This window comes from Eleginops maclovinus, chromosome 4 (assembly GCF_036324505.1).
Source record: "Eleginops maclovinus isolate JMC-PN-2008 ecotype Puerto Natales chromosome 4, JC_Emac_rtc_rv5, whole genome shotgun sequence".
Taxonomy (NCBI): domain Eukaryota; kingdom Metazoa; phylum Chordata; class Actinopteri; order Perciformes; family Eleginopidae; genus Eleginops; species Eleginops maclovinus.
This window is the reverse complement of record NC_086352.1, coordinates 25,276,682-25,298,854: the sequence shown is the minus strand read 5'-3', so window position 1 is coordinate 25,298,854 and position 22,173 is coordinate 25,276,682. Positions and strand designations below refer to the sequence as shown.

At 39.4% G+C, this 22,173-nt stretch overlaps 1 long non-coding RNA gene across 2 annotated transcripts in view; it reads right to left on the bottom strand.

Annotated features, from left to right (window-relative positions):
- LOC134863572 (uncharacterized) overlaps positions 1-20,187 on the bottom strand; it is an 87,386-nt gene extending 67,199 nt beyond the window's left edge. The window contains exon 1 of one of the 2 annotated variants that reach the window (XR_010165681.1): positions 19,889-20,187. This is a non-coding gene — a long non-coding RNA (uncharacterized LOC134863572). The remainder of the gene's footprint in view (positions 1-19,888) is intronic. The other variant, XR_010165680.1, reaches the window with a different exon arrangement.
- Between the last annotated feature and the right edge of the window lie 1,986 nt (positions 20,188-22,173).

The following is a 22,173-nucleotide window of genomic DNA, read 5'->3' as shown; positions in this document are numbered from 1 at the left end:
TGCACGAAAGTCCATGTTGTTGTGTAAACAAACGTACGAGTATCTGTGCGGAGGTAATCATAGGGCACCTCACAAAGCGCTACATTGTCAATTTGGTTCAACTTTTGGTCAAAGCACCCCCCGAGCTGTGTTCAGCTGTGTAGAGTCAGGCCAACTCGCCTACATTTTCACACAACACACAATTTTATTATTTCCAAGAAAATAATTTGTACACATTTCTTAATATAATATAGAAGGGGGATTCAAATCCACCAAAAAACAGTGAATTTTTCGAATTTTCCGAAGAGATTTCGATTAAAACATTGCCGTTTTTGAAAACAATATTAATACAAAAAAGGAAAAGCACTCAAAAAGGTGAAAAGAAGTGGGTCCTAGTTGTCTATAGTTGTACAACGTCTTATTTGCTCTGTGTAGTTTAAGACCTGGTATAGACTGGGATTCAGTGGGTCACATAACATGGAAGCTATTCTGTAGCTATAAAGTATGAAATATTCCTATAAAATATCAGATGGATTAAAATCGAACAGATAGAGGTGTGGCGTACTACTACAGTGTAGCAGTATATCCTGAATGGATTTGAAGACATTGGTTAACAAGATACGCTTTTTTTTAAACATTCATATTAAACAGAGGGTGGAGTCCTGCTGTGTCACAGGGTAGTTGTAAAAGCCAAAGGGAGCTATTGAAAGAATACATTCTACAAGACTTGCCGCTGCGCAAAGAGTTTCAAACAGTTTTTATATGTGGGTTAAGATCATAAACTTTATACAGCCTAGGGTTTAGATGTAAATGTTTATCAGCGTTGCGTGTGTTCAAAGATGTTGATATAATATAATGTCATTTCCAATTGTGTGTCGGACCACAAATTGCGTGGCATCGCTATTTCAGGGGTAAAAAACAACAACTTTATAACAATGAAATAACAGTGAACATCTGGAAAATAACTTTTGACCCAAAATATTCTTTATTGTTCAGATTTACTCCAGCATGGCTGTTAACGGAGAACATGTCATAACACTTCTATTAGAGAACATGCGTTATGGCGCAGGCTTTCCTACTTTCATTTCATTTTAGAGCCAATAAAGCCATCCTTTTTGTTTGTCTTTCTACAGATATGTTCCCTAACATAGACAATAGTGTAAGAGTAGTAGAATCATGTCTATAGATGAATATCCAACTACTTCTGTTTTACAAAGACGAATTAATAGAGAGTGGTATACATTTAAGCTCATATCACCCAGTCCTACTACATATTATATGCCTGCCTCCCTGCTCTCCATATTATTACCCAAAACATCATTTTGTGTCTTCTTTTACCTAAAAGTGAACAGACACTCACAAACACCTATAGGTTCAGCTGAGCCCTAAAGCACACCATCCATGCTACAAGAATCATTTTAAACTCTGATCTATTTTAGCATTTACCTATAAATAGCCTGAGGTGGTATCCAAAATGTCCTGATTATTATTATTATTATTATTATTATTATTATTATTATTATTATTATTATTGAGCAGGCTTACAATTTCTCAGCTGATAATTTATTTTATCAATGATGAAGAGGATTTAGCGAAGGCCAGTTGGATTAAAGACTAATCGAGGAATGCCAACCAAAATGAGTTGGCACTCTACAGAAGTTATGAGGAGCTTCCAGCTGCCTTCTGCTCACTGCTATTGATCATCAGAAGAGACAGACTGGCAGGAAGTGGAGATGCTGTGCTGGTCCAGGTCCCCAAACTGGCTAAGCAGAAGAAGGAATGTCTGCTGCTTTATGCACAGGCCTCTAATGAGTTCTGGACCCACTCTGGTTATAATGTCCCTTCAAAGCTCCACTCGGTGTCATTGTTGTCTTCTCACCTAGACAGCACTGTTCACTATTCCAATTACAATGCTTTATCTTGGAAGCAAATAAACTCTAAAACGCAGAGTGACTTATACACTGAACAGTACATTGAATAAATGTGTTTGACATAAAGCGTAAAAATATAAATTGATTTAAAAGAAAGAAGAATGAAATGAAAGTGCTGCTAAAGCCATCACTATGATGTATGTGATTTACTACAAGGCATTGTAAGCTATGGAAATGAAGAGGTGTCCATTCCTCAGGCCTGCTTTGTGGTACATATTAAGTATTTCGGGGTAAAAGTGGAGGCACTGCACAATGCAACCCACCCTGCCTGCTATGGCTCTCTATGGATAGTGCTGACTGTTGCAGAGCTGTAAGTCAAAAATTGCCCATTACCTCAATAGTAGTTTTTATTTAATAGAGAAGCCGTTACCCCCACCCACAATGTGACCACAGAGATCGTTGTTGAGTTCGAGTCATTTCAAAGGACACAAATGAAAAAAAAGAGTTATTGACAAATACATTGTTCATTATAAAGTATACTCTGAGGAGCATGAGATGTCATTCTGAAGTTTCAAAGCAGGAATCTGCTGCAGGTATGTGTTATGAACTGGATAACAACACTGTTGTGGGCCATAGAGTGATAGGACACGTCTCCTATCATCTGATGCACCAAGTTCTCTGGTTCTTGATGACGTTAAGGCGGATTTTGCCAGGCAATTTGGGCAAATCCAGACATTTTCAAATTAAAAACAGGAAGCTTTCCTAAGGCAAACAGGAAAGAGAATCTGTATATTCCTAAAGAGTGACTGTGGTCTCTGAAAACAAACCCTTTGTCATGTGGTGCTGCTGTTGCTGCTGATTGTTACCACGGAAACATAGCTCTTAGTCCTGAGTCAGCTTGGGGGTATGGTGGCTAACATTAAGGATACAAATATCTAATTCTACTATTACTAATACGACACAACTAGGACTTGTGAATCACCGCAGTGCAGCAAGAAATGTGTTTCTGCTCCATGTAATAAAGACAACAACAACAACAACAACAACAACAACAACACAATGACTGCCAGCTTGCTATAGGCACCCAACTGGATGTGCCAAATTAGTTTTGGAGTTGAAGGGACATTTGGCTTAGTAAAAGAACAGGCTGTACCTTATTTTAAAATATTAATCTCAATCAATATGTTGTCTTCCATGATCAAGAACTTCCTCACAGCCTTCGTTGGAGAGGTTTTAGATTCTCTCGTTGAGGATCTGTCAGGATGGTGTTCAGAGGCAGCGGTGAAAAACTTGAGGCTGCAGTCCAATCAGAAGGAAGATGAGCGACAGTGTTTGGAAGTATATTGGATTCAGGCCAAGTGATGTTAAATATTATGCAGACACAGAATTAGCAAGTTTAACCACCTAAGAAAAACACCAAGTGCAGAATGATGAAGGGCAGGAAGATACTGTTGCTAGTGTTCCCTCCACATCCTTGTCCAGCCTCAAATCAGACATCCTTACATCAGGGTATGTTTTGTTTCACTGTCTCCTTCCAGCAACGTCATGGTGGGATTTTATTTATATTATATAAATTAGCAGGAATGTTGCAAAATATGGATTTGATTGATTACAGCCATCAAGATTCTAATTTTGGCCATGTTCCTTCATCCTCGTTTAACAAATAGTATAAGCATCAGAGGCACAAAGGCACTTTTGCTCTTCACACATCATGTTCAGGAGGATGTACCTTTTGAACAGCCACACACAGAGGACCTGAGCATTAAACAGGAAAGCAACAGCTGTAAAACATGATTTAAGAGAGCAATGATCTCCTATAATATCTATTATCAATAAAATATAAGGATCTTAAATCTTAAACACCTCAAATCAATGTGTTTTTTTTTATTTGAGCTCCTCTTTACATGTGTTATTACTTCACACAAAGCCAAACCAGTCCAGCTTGCCTGATACTGATTACCGTATGATGTGAGAAACTGCTTTTTTTTTCCTCCTCTAATCCACCAGTAAGGGCATTTGGGGGGTATTTGCTGCTTTGTGTTATTTTCCGGAAAGAGAGTTGTGATCCTGTTAAAATGAGGGATAATCTGTGAGCTTGCATTGTGTATGTTGTGTGCTTTGCGTGTCTTTAGCCTGCACACAAAGATGAATTAGTTGCGGTTAACAAAAGCCAAAAGTTGTCAACAGGGAAATTGCGACGTCACTAATAGGCTTTGAGGTTGAGTTGGAACGAGTTCCTATCGTTCTGGCTTTCACACACAAAGTTGCCATCATTTCCTCCAGCAGAACCAATACAGAAACAGCTTAACATTAGAGGTCAATGTCCATATCCTCCGAGTGAGAAGAGAAGATATATGCAACACCTTCAAAACTGCAAAACCCTTTACGGAAAAACAGCATCATGCCTCTAGAATTGGAGCAATCTGCTGCAAATGTGTTATTATTTCTTATATTGGTGAGCCACAGTTGAGGTGGACCTCAAATCCATAAAAACGTATGAATATACATAAAAAGCCACATGAACCAACAACAATTAACCATCCCAGTACTTTCAGCTGCTTACAGTCATATCGGATATCATTGTTGTTGTAAATAACTGAAGATCCCAGACAACATAAAACCAGCGTATCCTTTTTTAAAGGCAACAGAATAAAAAAGCCAAGAAACATGCTGTAAATTTGCAACAAAATGAGCCAAATCATTTCATTGAAAACTAATAGGGCGGTAATTATTGTAACTGGAGGCGCTGAAGAGCAAGAAGGTCATGTGTTCTTGCCGTTTTGAATTTGCTTCTACTGCACCCAGAAAAGTGCGAAGCCCCGCCTTTAATGAAGCTTAATATCAATAAATATATCTCAATCGCAAGTAAGGTTTGATCCATTTCACTTCTAAAAGGCCTTTACAGAACACATTTGGACTCATCATACAGCACCAGTGTGGAATTTGGGGATCTTTAACTGTATAGTTTACACCTGTGCTTTTACATCCATGTCAGAAGTGCCTCTGTGAAAAGGTCAATTGCGATAATAATATACAGCATAGCCTATTTAAACCCAAGTGACTTTGTTTTGAGGGATCCTAAGGTCCTCCTGCAGCCCTCCACCTTCAGGTTCACGGTGGCACAGACGCCGATTATCATTCTGACGGATAAAAGTGACCCACATCTGTCAGCTGCCAATGTATCATTTGCTGAGCGGAGTGCAGCAGCCAGTGATGAATGGGCCTGCCTGCTCTGCTCAGTGTGACACTGGCTGGCGCGCTGACCAGCACTGGGCAACCGGCAGAAACTGGCAGAGCAAAACAACTCTGCTAATGTATTTTAATAGAAAATGATTGAAGGAAAATTTAAAGCAATAAATGTAAAGTAGAAGCATTTCAATATGGGGTGGAAAGTAAGGTGGACTCTTTTGAGATTGCTGTATCATTACTGAACAAACTTGCAAAGAAAAGTCAAAGTAATACACTAAATTATGTGAAATGCACTTTTTGATGTCTTTTATACATAAATATGTGTCTCACAAAGTGTCAGAAAATACAACCCTCTCTCTTTTCTTCCTTTAGCCGGTATGACGTAATAAGGCAAATGTACGCTGGCTTTACATTGAAATCCTGGCAACGTCCCACCCACGTGAAAAGCCTCAACCTATCGTATCCAATATGCAGTCGGCGAGCTGAATCCACTCTGTTTTGGAAGTAATATGGTCTGTGTTTACATTAGCAAGTATCGCTAACGCTGTGCTGGAGAGACTGTGTAAAGAAGCTGGATATAAAAAGGTACTGTGAGAGAGAAACGTTTGAGCTCCATACTGTTTCAGAAACAATGCTTGATGTGGTTTGGAACATAATATGGCGTTTAATCACAGCAGTGTTTAGCTGAGTATCTTCTCCCGGTAGAAAACTTTCACAGAGGACCAAAGGGGTGGGGGATCTGTTTGGTATTTTGATCAAAACACTACATAGACAAGTTTTGTATAAATATGGCCCTACAACATATTGTTCAAATATAGCATAATAGGAAACCTTTAAGCAAAAATATGGAGTGAAACATATTACAAACTGTTTAAAAAGGCTCTGCGTCAAGGCTATATTTTAAATCATAAGCTTAATAGCAAATGTTTGTGAGAGTCTTCATTAGGATTTCTAACTTCTGGAGAAACACATGGGCATTCTGGTTTTCATTCGGCTCTCTAAAAGTCAGATTTCTGCCACAAATCTGTAAAGGCTGATTGATGAGTTACAACCCCCTCAAAAAAATTGTGCGGTAAAAATCTTTTCCCCAAAACAGGTTTAAGGATATTTTGATAGAAGAGAACTAAGGGAATGTACTGTGAAAGCCATCCAACTTACTCATCCTCCCCATCTCTTCACACACTGAGCTGCCTGCTGGATGGAGTGGATTCCCCTTAGGTACTTTTTTCTGCAGCGTGAGTAAGTCCCTGTTCTTTCTTCCCCCCACTACAACAACATTAGCATTTGTTTGCTGTTTGGAGCAAAGAGAAAAAGCAGAGAGGGCAAACTGGTGCACAGTGACAGTGGGATGATTGTGGGATCACCTGCGGGTGGGTGCCTCCATGAGTAGCGTTTGTTTTTTTTAGCCCTGTCTTTTGGCTCTAGGTTCTTCTTTGTGCGTGACATTGAAAAACCCAAGCTCTTAAAATAAAAACCGCCACAGACTCTGCCAGCGGAAAGTTCCAACGACCAGGGACAAATGTCCAATCTAGTCCTTGTTAGTCAGAGTGGATGTCTCAGTTGTACCACCATTTAACAGAGAGACTGACTGAAATGCTCAGTTTGGGGTCAAAGAAGACAACTTCAAGATTATCTAACAGTGGACAATGTTCTTAAAGCAAGTCGCATCTCAGCTCCACTCAGATCACGCTTTAAAGGCAGCACTTCCTGCAGTGGTTTGATCTACTGTGACATCATTTAAAACGTAATCCAATGAGGAAGGAGAGATGAAAACCTGGCAAATCATTTTAGGTTTCACACACATATTGGTGAGTTCTAATTGGGAAAAAAAAGATGTGGCTTGTGGTGCAATGTGGCAGCTGATAGTCTGACGTCATTTAACCACATCTGTAGTCATTTAACCACATCTGTAAACTAGTGAATGCTCTGCTGCTCCTTTTCTTCACGCTCACAAACGACAACAAATGCTATAAAAATGCTCCAAATAGCTTGCATAAACAATGCATTTTGACAGCGCTTCCACGTTTTTTCCGTTTGGCAACTGAGAATGGATTTGTTTGATCTGGTTGCATGTTTAGAAAGGCGACCAATCATTTTCAACACTGACGCCGCAAGGTAAGAAAAATGGAGAAACCAGGCAGAGAGCTGACTGCTAGTGCACTGAATGAGAGAGGATTGTGATGAAGCATTAAGTATGGCTTAATGTTTAATGAAATCTGTATTAATGAAGTGCTAAACAAAAAGTATAAATATCCTGCTATAAATAATGAACCCAAACAAACACAAAGTGGGGATCCAAGATGATAAGTCTGGAAACTGAGGTGGATATTTGGTTCAGAAGTGGACAAGAGGCTTGCCTGGAAACAATCGGTTGATATCATCATATTCAAAATGTTCATGTGAAATAATTCTCAGGAGACGACTCGAGTCACATCCGACTACTGTACGTGTTGACTAAACCTCCTGCTGTGCAGCGACTCGTCCCGACGGCGCGGGTGCTGCCTCACACGCCCCAGGATCAGCGTGACAAGCTGTTCATCACGTCCGCTCATTTATCTGTCACAGTCCGCCCGATGAGTCCCGCAGTGAGGACGGACCATTCCCCGCTACACCGTCACACAGACACCTCCAGCTGTCTGCCTCATTGCCTGTTGGTTCCACGGGCCGGCGTGTAGTTTGGGCCATGATTCATGCACTCCATGAGGTCACTCAAACACAGGCGGTTCAGCCAGACACCTGACCCACACCAGCAACACTTCTTTCTTTCTTTCATTCATTCGTCGGGTTTATTTTGCAGCCTCAGCTCTGTTGCTTTTTCCAGCCCGAGTTTATTTTTCCAGACTTGCACGACAGTTTTGAAGGCAAACACAGCAGACCAACGCACTGTGCTGCATACACCTTCAGACCAAAAGAGTGAAAGTTAAGTAAAGAATAGTAGTGTTCATCAAACTCAAATAAAATCTTCTGTTGCATATCCTTTACCTCTTTATTTAAAGGGGCCATATTATGCTTTTGGGGGTTTTCCCTTTCCTGTAGTGTGTTATTTATGTTTGTGTGCATGTAATAGATCTGCAAGATCTAAAATCCCAAAGTTCAGGCCAGAGGGAGATTCTCTTCCATATCCCTCCCCCCTGCCTGAAACGCCTTGATGGGATTCCTTTCTTTACATCCTGGTTCAGTTCCGTATCACAGTGACTTCAACGTGATACAGAACTGAACTTAGCCAATAGTAGCGTGAGCCGCTAGAGCTTCAACAGCACTAAGGTAAAGCCAACCCGAGCGGAGGAACCATGGCGAGAAGACGCTGCCACTTTCGCTACCAACCAAAACTATCTTTGTTTGCCATACCAAAGGAAGAAGACGTGAAAACAAGTTGCTTGCATTTATTACCACTCATTACTACATTTTTACCACTATTCCCTCAGAGCAAAAACCCAAATTACGGTTGTGTCCTCGACATTTAACAGCGATGTTTTTTTTTTAATTCACAACACGTTAACCTCTTAATCCCCACAGGCGGGGGCAGACGCAGCAACTTGTAAGAAACAGCGTCTCAGGGCATGTTAACATTTAACAACCTATTAATGTGGCATACCCACTTAACGGGAAAGAAACTCAGCTACCGGACTATATGAACCATTTTTACGAAAAACGAAACACAAATCCAACACCAAGTGTCTAAATCAGCACTTAATGATCACGAGCTAATGCTACATAGCACCGAGTGAGCTACGGCGATTTTTTTACTTCATGCTATCTGCACAAACCACATATCATATGAAACAAATTCCATTGGTATAAGTCTCATCACTGTACGACCAAAACTCACTGAACTAGCAGCCAAGAAAGAGCAAGAAAACTGCTTCACTTTACAGAGCCATAGCCATAAACAGTCTTTGCTGTTTGTGATCAAAAGTTGTGTTCAAGGGCATACAAACGCTGCTGAAGATGAATCCGATGTCTCTGTGTCACTTTGAAATGATTACTGATAATCTATCATTATTTATTTGTAATAAACTGGTACGGCGCAACAAGCAATGCCATTTTTTCAGTTATTTTCAGGGACGGGACATTTTCGACACATCTCTAAGCGGTTGACCAATCACAGCAGAGTCGCCAGCTAACCAATCAGTGCAGAGTGCACTTTTCCAAAGGTGGGGGCATGGGCTTTTCAGACGGAGTGAAAAGTGGTACTTTATGCACAGGCAGTGTGAGGAAAATAAAGCACTTTATCAACATTGAAGCACGTAAACATGTCATAGTGGAGCAACACAATACATATATGAACCTGAAAAAGTTGCAAAATATGACCCCTTAAATTCAAGATTACAGTATGTAGGATTAGGGTTTGACAACATTTGGAAAAATCCACACAACATTGATTGTACTCTTAGTAAAATAACACACATCCATTCAAACATGTACTTTTCTGTGACGTGTAAATAAGTAAAGAAATGTCAAAACAATGCCTCAGATGCTTTGGTGAAGTGCTGCACATAATGTGAAATAAATTCCCCCTCAAACACTGTTAGTGACTGTATGTAAAATAAACTGAAATCTAAAATCATAAATGTAAACACGCATATAACTCAGTTGATGAGAAAAGTAGCCGAAGCTAAACTAATATGAAAATACCATGCCACCAGCTGTTTCACTGTTAAATCAATAAAAAATAATATCTGTCAGTCAACTGATAAACAGTGTCCTTTAACATCCCTAGTTAAACACACACTGTAGTTCTGCAATGCAGTACCAAGCTTATGATAATATGTCAATAGTTGTATTGGCCAGAAAATGTAATAAATAACTCCCACTGCAACAAAAGGAAAAACAACGAAATAGTTCTATAACTCAAACTAAAGTAAATGTTAAGGATTTGCTCGCGTTTTCTTCATGGCTGTAAAATCCTGCTTCAAACACACATAATGCACACGTGCAACAATCACATTGGCTATTATTGGTTTAAAAATAAAACACAAGAACAGAATTCTCTCTGCAGAGCTTCCTCAGTAGCCTGTTAACTCAGAAGTGTCCCGTCACACCACATTCGATTCTCTGTGCAGGCGTTTGTTCTGGCCAAATACCAATTGATTTTGCAAAGACGAGTGGCCGGCACCCAGAATGTTATATCATCATTCATTGTTTCAGACCTAGATTAATTTGATCACAGCGGGATAAAAACGCTCCATCAGGCTGTAATGTAGCTGTAATGTGTATGACATGATGAACCATCCCCACAAAATTACGGGGGGGAGGGGGAAGTGCTGAAGTGACAGGAAGCAGATGCTCGGGCAGCGCTCTCTGATGGCATTTCAAAACACACAGATTGTCTTAAAACTGACTCCTCATGTTGCACTGCAATGTGGAGATGAAGCAAACACTGCTGGAATGTGACCGTGGAAACTAGTCTGGAGTTGATGTTGACTCCCTAAGCTCTTCTTTATGATGGAAAAAGTCAAATTTGTGAGAAAGAAGCATATATAACTTACGCTTTATCTCCTGTATCTCAGCCATCCATTTTCATTCTGTGGGCTAATTGCATTTAGTCTGAATATCAGCAATATTTCAAAGAAGCCCAGAGATCATTAAAGTGAATTCCTCATCAAAGTGTAACTAAACCCCGGAATTGATGCGGCTGTAAATCCTGGAGCTAAAAACTTCAGGTTTTAAAACCACATCATGAAAGAAACAGTAAAGTTGGTTATATTGCCAATACTTAAAATAGGCCGACTCATTTAAAGCCAATGTTGTTGTTCCCAAATTCCATCTTGACAAACAACTAAGTAATTTTCGTTTGAAGTTGGTCAATTTCACACTGCATTTCATTCATATATCATCAAGCGGCATTTCATTTGATACCTGTCATCTTTCACGGGAGTGGGCATTAATCTTATGGAGTAGCAGGAATGCTGGGATACAATTTCGGAAACACGACAAGACCTCACAAAAGCTCTATGTATTATGTGTAAACAATAACATTCTGTGTAACTGAAAACCATTGACACGTACAGCTACGGAAAAAAATAAGAGACCACTCCAAATGTTTCTTAAATCTTTATCTCCAACACAGAAACATGTTGTCAGTAGTTTAATGCCACAATAAAAAAGAAAAGTAAAATCATTTGACTCAAAGACAGACCTACAAATAGTAAAACCGGAGAAGCTGTGAATGCTGCAGTGGTCTCTTATTTTTTTCCGGAGCTATCCAGATATTATAGAAAAAAAACATCCACGTTATATTTAGATATGTTGCGTCAATTGAACTTCAAAACTGATTCAGTATTTGTTTACATATTAAACTGATAGATAATCTCATTGATTAATATTAACATTATCGGTTTGAAAAGTCCACAGTCATGTTTTTGAAATTGGACACAGTGCTGCTCTTTTTGTAAACCCTATGATATGCCACGGTGAGTAAGGTCCCCACAAAAGAGTTCTTCAACCTGATTTTCCAACATCTTTCCATGGGGAACACCGCGTCGCCATTAGAGTCGCACTGGAATTTCTTTCAAAGGCAATGGTTTTAATACTTCTGCTTAATTAAAACTTCACAAACGCGATTGATGGTAAGTAACACGAACAAAAAGTTCCAAGCAGATCTGAATTTTGAGATAGGTCAACTCAAAACTTATTTTGCTGCTGCTGTTAGATCTGTAAATCTTATTTAGTGTTAAATTATTGTAGTTGGGTTAAGTTTTATTTATTATGGGAATTTGTATATTTATGTTTACTTTCAACGGTTTAGTTAATATGTTGTTCAAGTTCAAATAAAACATTTTTAAAAAACTGTTTTTTGACGTCGTCGAACGAAGTTAAAAAAAAAAAAGTACCGGTACAGGCACTGTTTAGGAACCGGTACCGTTTTAAAAGTATTGTTTTAGCACCGGTATCAGAAAAAACCAAAACGATACCCAACCGTAGTCGCAGATATGCAAGTGAAAAAAAAAAGTTGAGGAACAAAAAAATCACGAATAAAAGTCACATTTTTATCTTGAAGGCCACTTTTTTTTGAAAGCCGAAATTTGTAATGCTGTGCGTGAAGTAGCCGTTTGACTGGAAATGTCTGAGACCCTATATATTCATATATATATATATATTACAGCAGTGGTTCAAAACTCTGGGTCGTGATTTATTGACGAAGGAAAGAGGGGGTCCTGAGGCTTGACTAGATGAGAACCACTGATTTAGAGGAATAAATTAAAGCATAACGCTGGGTGTTTTGAGTCACATTTGTGAATCGTTTGAAATACCATAATTAATATCCTGAGCCGGCAGATATTATATTATACTCAAAATACGTCTAACAAAAGCAGGCACCCATTATTAATAGACAGCCCTTACACAATTACTCATTATCATCATATTTATACATACATGTCACCTGACTAATAAAAAACATGATTGATAAAATATACTAGAGAGCAGTGGAAAGAAATCCAATCATGAGCCCAGTATTAATGCTTCTTTAATTATAACCTCTCCATCAGTCTCCTCACTAAAACCCCCCGCCCGCTCCTCTAACACAGAAAGAAATGCACAGTTGGCTGTACAATGAATCTGCAACTAATATATAAATAATTAAATTCTCATTTCGAGTCCCCCAAAAAAGCCCTCAAGCTTTTGTGTTGGAACAACAAATCCCCATTTAATTTCCATTGATGTGAAACAAGGAGAGGCTGCAAATTATCAGCTATGGTTTCCCTCTCCGCATATTCCTAATACTCTCGCTCGGTTTTTTGCCCCAAATCATGTACTTGAACTTTGAACATGTAGAAGGTAATGCTTTGGCAGGTTCCTACAATGATGTCAAGTCCCATCCAGCCCCAAGTATTTCTGTGTAGGCTTCCCTCGCTGTCACTGAGCGTTAGTTAGTGAGGTCAGCGCCTGTTACATCACTGCTTACACTCAACCTGATGAAACCGCCCTGGGAGAAATCAGCCTGGTTGACAAGGACTGTGGCCGAGTACGTACTGTATCATGTAAGAACAGAGGATTCAAGGTTCTACGGAGTCACAGTTAAAGTCTACAAATCAGCACAACATATCTTTCAGATAGTAAGACTTGTCAATACCACACCACCTTAAACATCTAATGTCACTGCTGGGAAAAGTTCAACTGTCACAACTACTTTGAATAAAAACCCTTGTTTGACAGCGCGTGCACCAGGGAACAAAGTGTGTACAAAACAGTACGACAAACTGTCCTCGCTGTCGAGTTGGGTTGACATTAATGAGCACATCTGAACGAATGGAAAACCTTCTCTGTTCTGATCCGAGCTGCAGCCGTGTCACACACAACTGCAGCAGCCCAGAGCGAGGCCAACATCCTCAGATGCATCTCAATTGAGTCACTGATGCAGCCCTAACCTATTTCCAAATGAGCGTCTGGCAAGATCCTCCTTGTCAGCGCAGATAGGCTGACTGCGCGGAGCCGTGTGGACAAATGGTGAGCGCGTTGAGCTGCAAACAGAATGAAAATGACCAAGAGAGACAGACGGAGAGACGGAGGGAGAGACAGGGATGGAAGGAGGCATCTCACTGGCTGATGTAGCTCCCACACACTTAACGTCTCTCCATGTTGTCGTTTTTATTTGTTTTTGCAAGGATGATTCTGCGATGAATCACCCTGTGACCTACATCTGGAAACCCAGGCTTAGAGAAAAATAAACAGATATCATTAGTTGGCTTCTACCATCCATTTGTCCCAAATTACAGTCTCACGCTCTTTGAGAAGTGCATGTGATTATTCGTGTGGCAAATGGATGATAGGTTTGTGTGTTTGTAATTGTGTGTACAGAAATGTGTGTTTTGTGATGATCACAGCTCTCCTCAGTGATTTCAAGGCTACAGTAGTAATAAAATAATGTGGAAGTGCAGTCAGCTGAAAGCTCCTTTTCATTTCAAAAGCAAATCATTTCCCTGACTTCTTTTAATTTACATCATGTGCAAAACGAAGGAAAATAGGAAAGGAATTATTATTTGTAACCTTGTGATTATTCCTTTTAATGTCATGTTTCTTAAAGTCAAAAATCAACAAATGTAGCAAGTTTAGTAATTGTAACCCGTTAAAACCCAAGGACAAGATTTCTAAAGTAGATTTCTAGTTGAACTTATAGATGACGGTTAAACCTACATCACTTCCTGGCGAAATTACGGCCCCGCCCCCCACTTTTGGGGGAAAACATTCGCTTTCACTTGAATGGCGGTAAATGCAGATTATGAAGTTTTGGGAATTTGCCTCAAAAAATTCAGATAACCTGCCTTTTTCTTTTATCTACAAGAAACCCAATGATGATGGTCAGACAGGCAAACTATTAAAAAATGTCAATAATTTCGCCAGGAAGAGCCTCGTAGTTCCCTATGATTTAAATTAAACTATAAATCGACACATCATCGATCTCTAATGACATGTTTTAATAGTTTGCTTGTCTGACCATCATCATTGGGCGTCTTAGATTAAAAATGGTGCGGTTATCTTGATTTTTTGATGTGATTGCCAAAAACTTCAGAATCTGCATTGACCGCCATTCAAGTGAAAGCCAATGTTTTCCCCCAAAAGTGGCGGGGGGGGGGGCGTAATTTTGCCAGGAAGTAACATTGGTGTTACTCTCATCTATCAAAGCTTTCACACAAACTCGACCCAAAAATAGTGCAGCAGTTGACTCACTGGTTGATGATTTTTACAGACAAGAAACAAATAAACTTGGACTACAACAACTCGCATTAAACTGCTGAGGAAAGCTGGCTAAGCCTCGGGATATGAGAAGCACGTTTTCATTTCAGAACGAGTGAATTATCATAACGAGCCGGCCATGGATGTGGATGTATGGCAACATGCGGTTGTGAGGTTCCCTGAGGCGGAGGGAACATATCTTCGTGTGAGTCCACTTTACTGTTGACTGAGTGCTTCGGTGCAATGTTCACTCCTAGAAAGTCATTTTCTTGCACAACGTGGGGGAGGATGCTGCACCGAGAAGAGCTGAGAACAAATTGAACATGAAAATATTCGACAGTATACTAAAGCGAAGGAATTTCAAAAAGAGGGGGCTCACACTACAATAATGCTTTATTGTAAACAACAGGTCGGTGTTAAAATCGGCAGGCTGAGAGCTAGAAAGCATTTTTGTTAGCAACCAGTGAACAGACGATCCACAGATAACACTGTGGTGCATTCAAGGTTAGCCTACTTGCAGTGTTGATTCCTTTTATTGTCTTTGTGTGTGTATCATGTACGGTGTCCTTGAGTGCCGAGAAAGGCGCCTTTAAATAAAATGTATTATTATTATTATTATTATTATTATTATTATTATCATTAAGGTCTAATCAGTAACAATTACCATTGGGAACTTGTAATGTTTGCATGATGTGTTCAAATCATGGTATATTTTTTACAGAGAAACTTCAATACATACAGTTGCTTCACAGCAATATAAAATATATACTCACAGGTGATTTAACCTGTTATCTTCCCATCAAAAAGCTGTCTATAAATCGTACTAAAAGGTTGTTTTGTGCTTTGCTGTGGAATCGAATGGGAACGAAGAATCATGATTTCACTTGGTATGATAATTATACCGTGCCATGAGTCATTAAATTGGATGATGTGAAGCATGATCACGTGAAAACACACAATGTGGGACCAATAAAGGAATTCTGAACAGTGTAAATAACAGAAATAATGATAAGCTCCTCCAGTTTCAGTGGAAAAGATGTGCATATTTATACAACCAATGTGACTTGATTAAATAGTTTAAAAGAGCACAAGTAAATCTTAGTTCTATTCTCTTTAAGTGCAACAGATTGATGCATTTAAAATGAAAATGAAAACATTTTCTTACAGATCTGATCATCAGCTCATCACGCCATTAAAGAGTTCATCAGGACTTTCATTGAAACTGCTCTCTAACTCTCGCCCGAAGCACTCCATCGCTCTTTACTGCAGAAAGCTGGGTGACTGTTTTGGAAACGTGCAGAAAGTGGGCAACACAGTGGGAGAGACCCCCTGTGCGATCCTGTTAGGGCTGCTTTCAGATTGTGCAAACAGTGTGACTGAAACACAAGTTCTGGCCTGAATGCAGCGGCTGTTTGGAAGCAGCCTGCCGTTTCAAAGCCAGAGTACTGATTTGGAGTCCAGCAATGAATTCAAATTGAATTTTGTGAAACTGTGATTGTTTTTCCGCAGAGCTTCCAAACACAAGGCTGTCACTGGATCTAAATATAAACATTCACTCTTCCCTCACACACACTTTAACAAACCGTTGTAGAGGGTTTTTCCCCTCAACATTACTCCTGCTCACGATTCTCTCTCTGCGGCGCTGCATGCAGTCAGAGCTTGCAGCTCCAATCCCCTCCCCAGCTAGTAAAGCAACAGAAGGAGAAAACAAACTGCATGTGTGCACACGCAAGCGTGGATCTTCCTTTGCTGCCCACATAGTCACATGACATCAGATAATGACCAAGAATCACTAGATCTCCATTAGGAATAAACAGGACGCAGGAGCTGTGGTGGGTTTGAGGCGTTTTAACGGCGAGATAATGGGATGTGAACAGCCTGACACATCGGAAAACACCAAGCTGAGCGACACAGAGGCAAGAGCAACACAGAACAACTGCCCAGCTGTATTTTACCGAAAAAGAGAAGTATTTTTAATTGCATTTTAATTTAATAATAAATGTTCAGCCTTGCAAAATACCCATCAGTTCTGAATCAAAAATGTCAGGTAACTCCATTCATGCAGCTCAGTATTTAAATGACTGATAATAAGCCAGGGACAAAAAAAGAAGAAAAAAATATACTTTCAAAAAAATCTCAACAATTATTAAAAACATAAAAGAAATGTATTAATCACGCACATCATTTAATTGGATTGACATATTTAAATATAAATATACAGCACAATCTGAAGAAACTAAAGACTTATTTTTTCACCATACTTTTGACGTTTGATAAGTGAAAAAAAGTATTGATTCTGCCAATTAATTATCAATATTGTAGCTACAATGAAAGTGGAGCCACAGTAGAATATGTAGCTTTGATAAACTACAGATTTTTAAATAATATTTTATCTTCTTCAAGACTAAAAAATTGAGAGAATAACTCATAATGATGACCTTTGGAAAGGATAGTGTTTGATTCCACCTTCATAATCCTCTGAAGAGTCTGAGTCAGAATGCAGTTGTGAACATGATGAACTCAACTTGGACCCCCCCCCCACACACACACACACACACACACACACACAATTACACACACACATGCATGTCCTTTTCCTCTCACTTATGTAACCTAAATGCAAGAGACAGCTTGACTAAGCCATCCTGGACCCATCTTGGGATCGCCGTTTACTTGGCTGGCTGGGAATTCATTCATTCATTATCATGTTGAGCTGATGATGACCTGTGTGTCACGAGAGATGAACCATGTGGACAGGAAGCATTGACCAAGGAGTGTGTGTGTGTGTGTGTGTGTGTGTGTGTGTGTGTGTGTGTGTGTGTGTGTGTGTGTGTGTGTGTGTGTGTGTGTGTGTGTGTGTGTGTGTGTGTGTGTGTGTACAGGAGATGTTTTACACAAAGCAAATCCACAAATCCCTTTTTACAAACGCACGCTGCTCCCTGATTCCATTCTCCCTGCTACAACCTGTAAGTGGGGGTCAGACAGAGACAGCTATGGACTCAGTAGGCTTGTTTTAAACGGCATTGTAAAATTGTTGCTGATGAGAACACCAAACTAAACAGTTGCTGCAAGCTTAACAGTCTCCTAAAATCTGACATTAACTCCATGAGGAAAAGTATTTTAAAAAACACCTTTAGGACCACCACAAATTACTTAATGAGTGGGTGTGTCATCCAGCATCTGCTTTGTTCAGAAAGTCTTCAGAAAAATGAAGCAGCTACTGCCTAATGCTGGTAATTATTTCACAACAAACATGATTTTCAATCATCAGTTCCGTGCAAAATATTCCCTTTTTGTTTGTCATTAAACATCATGGTAGAAAAAAACAGTCATTGTTCCTCACTAAATAATAATATACTTCTACAGCTAGTAATAGTCAGCCGACTGTAGTTCACAGATAAGCTTCCCCTATTGGCTACGTGACCTCGTCTTCCAGGTCAAAGCGTCCATTCGAGAGTCTCTGACATATAGTTAACTTCACCTTTTTTACCCTCTAAGTCTCCATTGCAAAAACACACACTCTCATTCAAAGGGAGCAACAGGGGTTCAGCTTCCTGACTGGCAGTGAGAAGCTGGGCTCCCAGAGGCCTTTGCTGCGGCATGCAGGCAGGCGCCACTGACAGCCGGGCACACAGGCGACGGTGACAAATAGTAGTAGACTTTTTACGCCCCAGCAACTCGCAACCCCTAATTCCAACACACACACACACACACACACACACACACACACACACACACACACACACACACACACACACACACACACACACACACACACACACACACACACACACACACACCCCTCGGCATCGCACCCTCCTCCTCCATCTCTTTTACCATCAATGACACACAGAGATTGGAGGCACAGCCTATCAGCAGCTCCTCGTGCAGGGAGGGAATAAAATTGTAAACAAAAACCGCGAAAAATGAAAACGCTACATCTGCAGGAATATTATGCACTGTCATACCCCCCGACTGCATGTGAGGGGGGAGGAAAGTCTCAGGGAGGTACTACAAGGTGAGGCAATATACTGAAGATCTACAAGACTCTCAGTAAGGTTTTGCTGCTCTAACATGAACTCATATTATTAATCCATAAAGCAAAGGACACATCAACTAAACTGCCACGTAAACACCTTGACCCGTTTATCTATAAATCATTCAAACCCATTCAAATCGAAAATTTTAATTTGATTAGCAAACAAATTTATGTTGACTTGTTGATTTTGTGGATGCACGTAATGCAAACACGGTTTTGAAAAACGAGGATTGGTTTTCTTTGCATGTAAAATGAGCTTCACAAAGAATGTTTATGCAATACAAAAAGAAACGTTCACTTGTATTATCAAATTTGAGCCCTGTGTCATCTATATATTGGAATTTGGTATGTGTAAACTATTCAGACATTAGAATAGTTTACATCATAACCTAACAATTCACCTTAAATGCATCAGCAACATGTTGACCAACAGGCTGAATTATTATTAATGTATAACTTTTATACGAGGTTTGCATGAACGCAGAATTCTAAGTCATACTGTGAATAGTTTGCTTTTTAGAGAACATCAATCATGTTTATATATCCAAAATGAATACAACGTTACTCTGATTTAAAAAAACATTGCAATGCTTAAAAATGGTCCCCCAAAAGCAGCCACAAAAACAAGGAGGGGGTAGATACAAAACTACAGTAAATACAAATATTTTTTCGTAAATGTAGGCCTATGTGTCAAAAAACTAAATACATATAAGCCCAGCCATTAAAACCAATTTAATAATAGGTAAACAGCGGTTTGGCCCCAGTTGAATACTTCCTCTGCTACTGCAATACATTTAGAAAGCCAGTTATTGTACTTCAAATAAAATAGTTTTTGACTAGAAATAAAGGCCCGCAATATCCTTTGTTTCTAAAGGTTAAACTTAGGCCTGCTGTAATGCACTTTGATTTCAGGACTCGGTTTCAACAAAGTTTACACAGTAAAGTTGCTAGCCGAGTAGCCTACCCACCACTGTACTGTAATAGCATTAAAACAGAATTTATCAACCAAAAGAAGCAGTGACGTTAAAAGTAATATTACTTATTTCAACAACACAAATGCTAATATTATGAACCTCATTAACACAGCAGAGACAGACATTTAGCTCAAACACCGAGGAATACAATCAGCTCTTACCTTGGCCGCGGCTTCTCAGTGGAACATTGAGGACAGGAACACCCCGGATTGTAGTGCAGTTTGGGGCCGGTTAACGTGTTCCATGCGCCGAATAACACGGAGTTAGCCACAAAACTGGATTATTAATTCAAAACCCTCCTCAATGCGATGATTGGAAAACGCTGACAGGTTCACTTTTTAATAAAAGGCTACATGAGAGCAGCGGAGTTGAGTTAATCTAAGCGGGCCAATGACAGTTCAAACAGCCCGCCATTTTGAAAAAGGTGCTTTTGATATGGTTACATTACAGCCGGTGGAGAGGGTGGAGATAAAGAGGTGGAAGAAGTAGCATAATGTAGGTATACTGTGTTGCAAGTAAAAGTAGGGTGACCAGACGTCCTCTTTTGCCCGGACATGTCCTCTTTTTATGTCCTGTCCGGAGCGTCCGGGGGGGTTTTATAAATTCATGAAAACGTCCGGTTTTCACAGTTTTTCATGGGACCATTAATCGTGTACTTAAATTGAATGGCGCTTTGCACAGAAGTCTACTGTACTTAGACTTCTGTGCAACAATCGCAAGTGTCCTCTTTTTCGCCACCTCAAATCTGGTCACCCTAAAGTCCTGCTTGCAAAATGTTACTCAAGTAAAAGGATATTAAGTATGAGCATCAACATATACTTAAAGTACTCATTACGCAAATTGGAGCATTTCAGAATAATTCAGACCTACTTGCACTACCGTCAAACTGTGTTGATTGTGTCGAACATATGTATATATTACTTAGTTTTTTGTTTTTGTATACCTCTTTTTACCCCCCCCCCCCCCTTTTTTTTTCCCCCCTACACTCTTATCTTTTTATGTTATATGTTCTTGTTTATATTTGCACTGTGGGACTGCCAGAAACGGTATTTCAATTTCCTGTATGTATAACACATGTGGAAACTTTGACAATAAAATGGACTTTGACTTGGACTTTGAATTTGATAATATTATATGTTTTGATTATTGATGTAGCCTATCTGCTTATCGAAGCTGGTGAAGGTGCAGCTCACTTTCATAACGTTGTGCTACTGCAGGGAAGCTTGTGATTGTTACTCCAGGTATAATTAAAGTCTTTACGTGTGTATATTAATATTTATCCAAACCTGCCAAGTAACTAAGTATTAAACAAATGTAGTGGAGTGAAAGTACACTATTTACCTCTGAGCTGTAATGGGGTAGCAGTACAAAGCATCATAGCATTGAAAAAACTATACTGAAGTGTACTTGTACATGTTAGTGACTTAACACCACTGCTAAAACAGTATAAAAATACTTAAGTAAAATTCTCCATTTAAGAGTGTTTAATCAAAATGTCCCTTTTCTAAATAATTGGCCTATACAGTCTAATGTATGTCACTGGCTTATAATTAGCTATACTTAATCGAAATTTAGGCACATTCTGTTACTCCTGATAGGGCTATCTTTTATATGTTGATACTAGGCATATACAGTGTTCTAGTTATCACAGTAGCCTAAGTGTGTATATTGATCAGTGAATTAGCAGGGTTTGGATAATCATCTTCACTGTCATTGCCTGAAAGTCTCTCTGAATAAGATAAAGACAAAATGTAATAATCCCAATGCAATTAGCTCCTGAAAAAAAAGGAACTCTTGTTCTGAGCAGGGAGAATGTCCCAGAACATTGACTTTATAATTGTGCCAATATTCAGATGCCCTGAGGGGTCTCTGTATCACTGCTGCTCAGTCGTCTAAATCTAAATGAAAGAATTGTATCCACTTGGTTTAATAAAAGTAGTCATGTACAGATCATTTACAGTGTCTTGTTGCACTTATCTATATTGACCTGTATAAGGTATTGTGTTACGGTTTATTTAGTGAGGTGTTGTCCTTTTGATGGCCAGATTAATCAAAATATATATGGATCAATATCTGTACTATACTGCTCTAATCCCAAAAGTGAAAAACCATACAAAAGCTTGTGTTACAGGCTCTGTATTTTTCTGGGTCTGTGGCCCTTCTTTAATTAATATTTTACCTGCATGAATACATTTTCTGATTCAAAGTTAAAGTTATCTTGCCCGTGGTCTAATCCAAGTATGTCAATGAGCATTTTATTATGCACTTTGCAGAATCATTTAATGTCCGAGTCACTGACCCTCCACACTGGCGAGATCATTTCAATTAGATAAATCAAGAGCAACTGCAGCTTTTAAAACAGTCCATACTACAAAACACACACACACACACACACACACACACACACACACACACACACACACACACACACACACACACACACACA